Genomic DNA, 7,767 nt, shown 5'->3' on the forward strand with positions numbered 1-7,767 from the left:
TCTTCATGCTCTAATTCATTCTGTTCACGCCTCTGTGACTTAATGATCGTGTCTTTTATGACATCTTTGGTATTTAATTGGGTTTCAGCCTTATCTTGGCCTCATGGGACCAATGACAGGAGTATATGGCAGTCAGTATAAGGCTGTTCTGTTTCAAGTACTTTAATTGTGACTTTGACGATTGATGAATGTCTTTGCCAGCTGACCTCAGTGCAGTGACCATAATCAGAGAAAAAACATCACCTTATTTACTCATACAATCATTACTGTTGACATGGCAACAAAATACAACAATCTTATCAACTCTGCGTGAGGACATGTTTTCTTCCATCCTTGTTTGTTATCTTTATCTCAAATATCACCATGCAGGAAAACAAATATTGCATTGTTATTGCGGAACTGGAAACAGTAAGCAATTAGGAAAAAATATTCATCTATCAAGACACTGAGAATTTTAGAAGTTCGCGGGCCAGCCAGTCTTGTTGTTGTAAAGTCCCTAGTATAGCTGTTAGGTCAATAACTGTTTATTTAGTTCAGGCATTCTTAGGAAGCTCAGGGGCCTTTGGGATCACCATGGCAATGCTGTTGTAGCTTCAGATCATTACCTAAGATTACCTATCTAGTCTGCGTCTATGATAGAGGTGGGCTTATAAATAATTTTGTTTATTTAATTGATCAAATGTTCTGCTGCTAAATTACTTTATTAACATGATTCAGTTAAATATTTATATGTGATTGTTGAACAGTGATTATACACTAACTATTACTGCTCTGTACAGTCATTTCAGTTAGTACCTAATACAATTTAAATGTTCTTATAGATAACCAGAGACAAAGATACAAGGAAGGATATTAAAGCTCTACAAATCTATTCAACCATCCTCATTCACTCTCTGACTGGAGTATTGTTTTGGATGAAGTACATCACAGTCTACAGTCCTGGCTATCTCCAATTTCGTATTACACCCCTTGAGAAGTAAGTGTCCAAGTTTTTCACCCACCTAGCACCCTGCAGAGAAGACTCATTTGAATTGTCTGAATGCAGGATGTTGTTTACTTCCCTCATCATCACAATGCACTGGTACACTGGTACACTAGTCGCATAAAGCACATTGCACAGATATCCCTGTCAATTTATTGGTCCAAAAATTTAAGGTGGGAGTTTTTTTTTTACCAGCCTGGACTCTACAAGCTATGGGAATATTAGACGTAAACTTAAACTTAGACAAACTTTATTGATCCACAAAGGAGTAGTAGCAAAAATAGCAAGAGACCGATGTCAAATGAGAAATGAGGCATAATAATATAAAGTAAAAATAAAATACAGAAATATAGTAATACAAACATATCTCAGCTATATATCTCAGAGGTCGTAATATGTTCTGGTGGAGATGGCTCACTGCAGCAGAGAGCACCGCCACTCATCAATAGCCCTGGCATTGTTACAGTTTAATTAGAGAATGTTGGTGTCTTAAGCCAGTAGGAGCTTTGTCATTCTGTAAACACGTGTCAGTGTAATGAATTTCACCCTAATACTTCCTAAATCCTTCCTGTAATACCATCAATTACTTTTGCTAATAGTTTGTCTCTAAATAGCCACTTAATTGACAAATGCATCATGGTCTGACTGTTGCACTTTCCCTTTGGAGACTGTTTTAGGCTGAGAGGCAGGCTGGGAATAGGAAATTGACTTATCATTACAAGGCCATCTCACTGATGTTTTTTTTTTTTTTTTTTTTTAAACCAGAAAGAGCTGATTTGTGCGCTTAAAAGTTCTCTCACACATAAAATTACAACAGTTTTTCAGTTAGTCACTCTTATCTTTTTGTTGAAAATCAAACTCCTAAACAGGACCATGAACTCTCGTACTGATCACAGGCTCCTGAAAAAGTGTTGTTTAAATTCATTGTGTGTTTTTTCTTAAGTTTTCAGACAATCAAAACTTGTTTTGGTAGTTATTGCTTATGTGTACATTGTGTGACAATGGTGTATAATGAACAGTGGATTTTTTTTATTTTTATTTTTTTTAGATTGATTGCATTGTCCACTTCACATCATATCAAATAAGCTAAATGTAACAATTTTATATTAGTTTAGTTTATGGTCTAAACCTTTGAGAGTATATTTTACAATGTAACCTGTCTAAAAATATGAAGTGAATGGCAACATTGCGCTGTGATTGCACGACCAAAAAGCTCTGCAGTACTTTTCTGAAAAACAAATCAGTCTCTGTCGCAGACCCACAGAAGCAAACCTCGTTTATATGCAGCACATAGACTTTGGTGGTTAGTAGCCAGCTCTTATTAAGTTTAATGCAGATCACGAAAGGTGCAGCATATTGTGAAAATTGCCAATATTGGATTACAAATTGATCAAACGGCAGTGGTGTTTGGTATGCCATCGGTGCAGGTTTTTAGCACTATAGTTATGAGTACAGCAAACCTGACTCCATGTTTGGCATTGTGTATTTTTAGCAGCCATCATAAAGAAAAGAATAATGGTATCAAGGTATGGTAAACTGAAATGAATAAGCATACATGTCTTCACTTTGCAGCTGATGCCATGCTCATGATGTGAAGCTAACTGAAAGCACTGCTCTGTTAGAAACTTTTAACACAATATGACGATAAAGACCTTTTTGTTGAAAATCATCAACACCTAAACAGGACCTCGAATGCTCATATTGATCAGAGGCTCCTGAAAATGTGCTGTTTAAATAGACTTTGTATTTTTTCTTGACTTTGCAGCCAGTCTTCAAAGTTTTTGACAGTTTTTGCTAATGTGTGCATTGTGTTTCCATGGTAACTGGTGAACATTCCGTCAGCACACGTAACATGTAGAACACCCCCTGCATGATGTCTCGGCAAAGTATCAGTTCAGTTGTTTCAAAGTATGTGTTTTATGTGAATGCTAATGTCTTTTTCATGTCTCAGTATTTCTCTAAACTAATTAATTGTGAAGAAAAAAAGCAAGAAATAATACTGTGTTTGTTTGTTTTTTTCATGTTTCCAGTAAAATGTTTTTGGAAAAAGCAGGACAAAATGGTGGACTGTAAAGAGCCAACAATGATAACAGACTGGGCTACTTTGTCATTACGTTGGCAAGACTTTTTCACCAACACTTTTGGAGCCAGCGGAAGCTTTCAGTGAGGCCTGAGCTGTTGTTATGGTTTGGGTCCAGCTGCGCCTGTGGCCAGGAACAAAGCACTGGTTCTTGATTTGAGGCCATGATGGTTGTTGTTAGATTGACAAATTGAGATAGTTTTTTTGTGACCTTCCCAACATTTTAGAGCACGAGCAACAGTGACTATGAAATGTCAAATATGAATTGTAATTGTATTGATACTCTAGAGGCGTTCTGTGTGGAATATTCAACAATGCACACATTAGCAAACCTGTCAAAAAAAAGATTGTTTGTAACTCAAGAAAAAAAAAAACACATTTTGAGGAGCCTGTGATCAACACAAGTGTTCCTGGTAAAGTTTTCGAGTTTGATTTTCAACAAAAAAATCTGAGTGAGTAACTGAAATTAGCTACCTTTGGACTGTAATGTTATTTGAGAAGAACAAATCAGATCACCTATTGTAGTTCCAGCTAAGTCAGTTCTTTAAAGTCAGATTATGTAAAAATAAAGCTCAGATTAAAGTCTAACTTGAGTAACAGAGCTTCAAACAAAACAGTGCCCACACCTCCAGGGAATATTAGATTAAAATTGATAGTAGGCCTATCAATTTTAATCTAACTGGAAACTAGTCAATTATTTTGTTGTGTTATTGGGCAAAACACATCACCTGGCCAAGCATTGATATGGTTGGCAGGGCTGCAAAATGGAGGCCAAACTACAAAACTTGGAGAATACATGCACACGATTTGTTGTACGCTATAAAGTGACACAATTAAAATGTAACCAAACACTATGATACTGTCCATGTGTGAATAGTGGAGCCATTCCCCCAAGTATGGTGCTCTAATCAGTATTTAACTTCAAACATTTGCTGGGGAGGCTAATTGAGGATGACAGATGAAGGGGGCTCTGGTGCTCACACGGTGTAATTGGAGGGTAATTCTCAGTGATTTGTCTCATCTATGGGACACATCAGTGGTCTGGGGAGGGCACATAATCAGGTGAACAAATCAGCAGTCTGTCTCTTTCTACATGCTAATGCCTTGTCACAAAGAGGAAACAACACTTCAGGAGACTCATGTTTTTGCATTTTGATCTAAAGATAAATTGGTTTTCAGTGATGGGAAGGTTTTAGTCAGTAATATTTTGAAGCTCTAAGTCTAACAAAGATATGCTAGTGTGTTTATTAAAAAAATTAACCCTTTTGTACATTGTACTGTCACCATAATTATTATATTAAATTATTATTCAATATATTGTAAAGGAAACAACAATTTTTAACAATATTTATTGTGCATACTTTTTCTTTGTAGTAGTGATACATTTTTGGTTATTTTTTCTTTAAAATGATAAGATTTGAGCTATAGAAGGTTGAATTGTGAACTAAAATCACACAAACCAATTACTAAAGTGTTGAATTCTACTATTTATTTATACATCTCAACAGTATTTAACAATATTGTTTGAATACAATAAAATGTTAACTCTACAATGTTACATAAGTAACTTCTGTGGCTAATTATTGGTTCATTCTGTTATTTATTTGGTGCAGCCAATGCCTCTTAATGACACAGTGTCTATTTCAAAATGTAAAAAATGTATTTACTGACATTAACCTGTATTACTGTTTTTGTGTCAGTGGCATAAAGTAGTTTCAGTAGAAGTATGTCTCTGTAGCAATATATGGTGCTTCAAAATGTTGTATCATGGAAGGCCTAGTTGGCAGTTATTAACTTGTACAGGCTACAGTTACTTAGACAGTATAATCCTCTGCAAAGAAACAGCAAAAATGTAATCATAATACCTGTCAGAAAAAAAATGCTTTTTTCCCCGAAACAGTCCTAAAGAACTAAAGAAAAACATGCAAGTATTTTGTTTATTCAATGTCAACAGCCAATGACATCAAAGTCACTCAATTTAAACTAAATTCATTGTATTAAAAGTAATATTTAATCTACAACATCATAACATTTCAATATTCCAAACAAGTCACAGACATTGTGCATAAACTAAAACATAATGCCTGCCAGGTGTTGTATTATAACTGAACATGCCATGTAAGCTGCTGACAAAACAATCATCATTTATTTTTGTTTTATTTATTTCCCAGGACAGTCACACCCAGAGGCATTATGTAAACCAACGTCTTTTCTGGGTTTGATTTGTAAAGTTGGCAGGAGCCCAGAGTCTGAAGTAGTCACTGTGAATGGGAACACGAGGGAGCAACAACAGCATGATGAATACATGTTGGCAGCACTGGTGTGCATAGATACAAAAGGACAAAAACGAACTCTCTCTATTGTCAGTCTAGGTCCTGGGACTCTCAAAATGGAGGAATGTCAGAATGTCTTTTGCTACTCAATCAGTAAGCAGGCACATAATGAATGCAATAGGCCTAAAAAGCAAGGTCAAAACACAACTTTTTCTTTCTCTTATGGTCCCTACCTGAGCAATAGTTTACAGCTTTGGTTTTATGAAAGAGCAAAAAGAGAAACTGTTTTATTATTTGCATTTTTCTCACATTTTACAAGCAATGAGACTAATATACTCAAAGTTGTATACTGAATATTTTTTGGGGTTAGCTTTGCTATTAACATTTGATCTGCTCCAAAAAGTATGTAGTACAAGTGTAGTAGAAATTATGTGACAGAAATTCAGTCAAACTTGAAATATAATAACTTTGATTAAATTTGAAGCCAAGCTATTTTCTACAGTCATTATAAATCAGAACACGAGTTTTAATATGTGCTGCATTGTAAGGTAAAAACGGCAAGATTGTGCCAAGCTACTTACCCTCACCCTTTAATGGATATCAGTGTTTTGTTTGGGCTCAATGGTGAGAGGCAGGGGGACTGTGAAGTGAGAGTACAGTAGTTAAGGCAGACTTGTATTGTTTTTCATTTCTTTGTGAGACTCCAGTGGAAAAAGAGCATGTCATTTTTCACCTTTAGAGCAACATTTGATAAAGAGGAAGGAACAAGAGACTGAGCCAGTACTGTTAAGAGGATGCTTTGGTCGACCTTTTTTTTATAATGAATCTGGGGGGAAGATTAGAAGTGACAGGGTCTGCTCAAACCACCAGAACACAGCGACTCTCAAGTGAAATGAAGTACAATGTATTATGTGTATTTTTATTTATATAAAATGTGGCTCTGGTCCATTAATTCAAAAAGACACATGCTCTAATTTTGTTGTAAATTGTTGTTAACTAGCAAGACATTATTACAAAGTTGTTCAGATAGTAAGTCTTTATTTATATACTGCTTTTTCATAGACATTTTGTCACAAAGACGCTTTACAGAGCATTATTCAGCATTATTCATTCACTGTATACCTGGTGATGGTAAGCTACTGTTGTAGCCACAGCTGCCCTGGGGCAGACTGAGTGAAGCATGGCTGCCATGCCAATCGGTGCCAACGGTCCCTCCGACCACCACCATCACTCACACACACACCACTTTCATGCTAGGCAATGTGGGTGAAGTGTCTAGCCACTAGTACCAGTGCTAATTTCCACCTGTAGTCCCTGGGCAGGTTCGCTGATTGATTGTATTTAACTGACCTTGACTATCAACTGTTCTGGAGACCTGTAGCATGTTTTTGGGTTGTTGGGGGAAACTGGAGCGCCTGGAGGAAACCCATCCAGACACGGCGAGAAACATGCAAACTCCACACAGAAAGGCCCGAGTGACCCGGGGATCGAACCCGGAACCTTCTTGCTGTGAGGCATGAGTGCTAGCCGCCAAATAGCACTGACATTCCATTCTCATAGTCAGGATGGCTATTTTTCTATGTATTTTTGTTCTATAACACCACCTGTAATTTAATAAAAGTAAAGTAAAGCAGTTTAACGTTATATTGTGGAGCATTTTAGGCAGAGCAATGACATCAATAACAAGCAGGTGATGGAGCCCAACCAAAATGTTACACAGTGCGCTAAATCATAAATATTACTATGGCAATAATATCTTCCTTGTACATCAGATATAATATATAGAATGCCAAATAGAAAGCCTAAAATACTTCACTTGCTTGTCCACCACAAAGTTGTGCTGGCACACCTATAAAGCACACATATCTTATGTGCAATAGCCTTAACACATTTACACCTGAACCCACTGTTTCAGATGTAAAGACTTGTAATGTCCCTCTCAGGTGTGACTGACTGCAGCAATATCCTTCTGAGTCACTCACTTGTGGCTATTGAACTGTCAGCTCTTTTCTGACATGTTGGCCTACATTTTACAAAGCACCAAAGAAAATGACACACCAAACATTGTTTAACTATGTGTGTTCTATACTACTATAGTATGTAAAGGTGCACTATGTAACTTTTTGGTTGGGTGTCTGTCACCTGCTTGTTTCTATGAATAGTTACTGCTCTGCCTGAAAAGTTCCACAGTGTGACATTAAATACCCCTACCTTATACTGTTTAAATTACAGGTGGATTTATTGCTCAAAAATACCTAGAAAAGAGGCATTCTGACTGTGAGCGGGTTTGCCTCTCCACAGATCTGACCTGTAACTTGGTCTAGTTTGGTCTCCATGAAGGTTGAAAGTTTTAATGCCATACTGTGAAACATTCCAGACATAGCAATAATGTCACCATGGAGAAAAGCATTTGACAGACCCTCCACCTGAAA

The sequence above is a fragment of the Boleophthalmus pectinirostris genome, unplaced genomic scaffold, assembly GCF_026225935.1.
Source record: "Boleophthalmus pectinirostris isolate CB_2022bp ecotype Guang Dong unplaced genomic scaffold, ASM2622593v1 HiC_scaffold_23, whole genome shotgun sequence".
In the NCBI taxonomy this organism is placed as follows: Eukaryota; Metazoa; Chordata; class Actinopteri; order Gobiiformes; family Gobiidae; genus Boleophthalmus; species Boleophthalmus pectinirostris.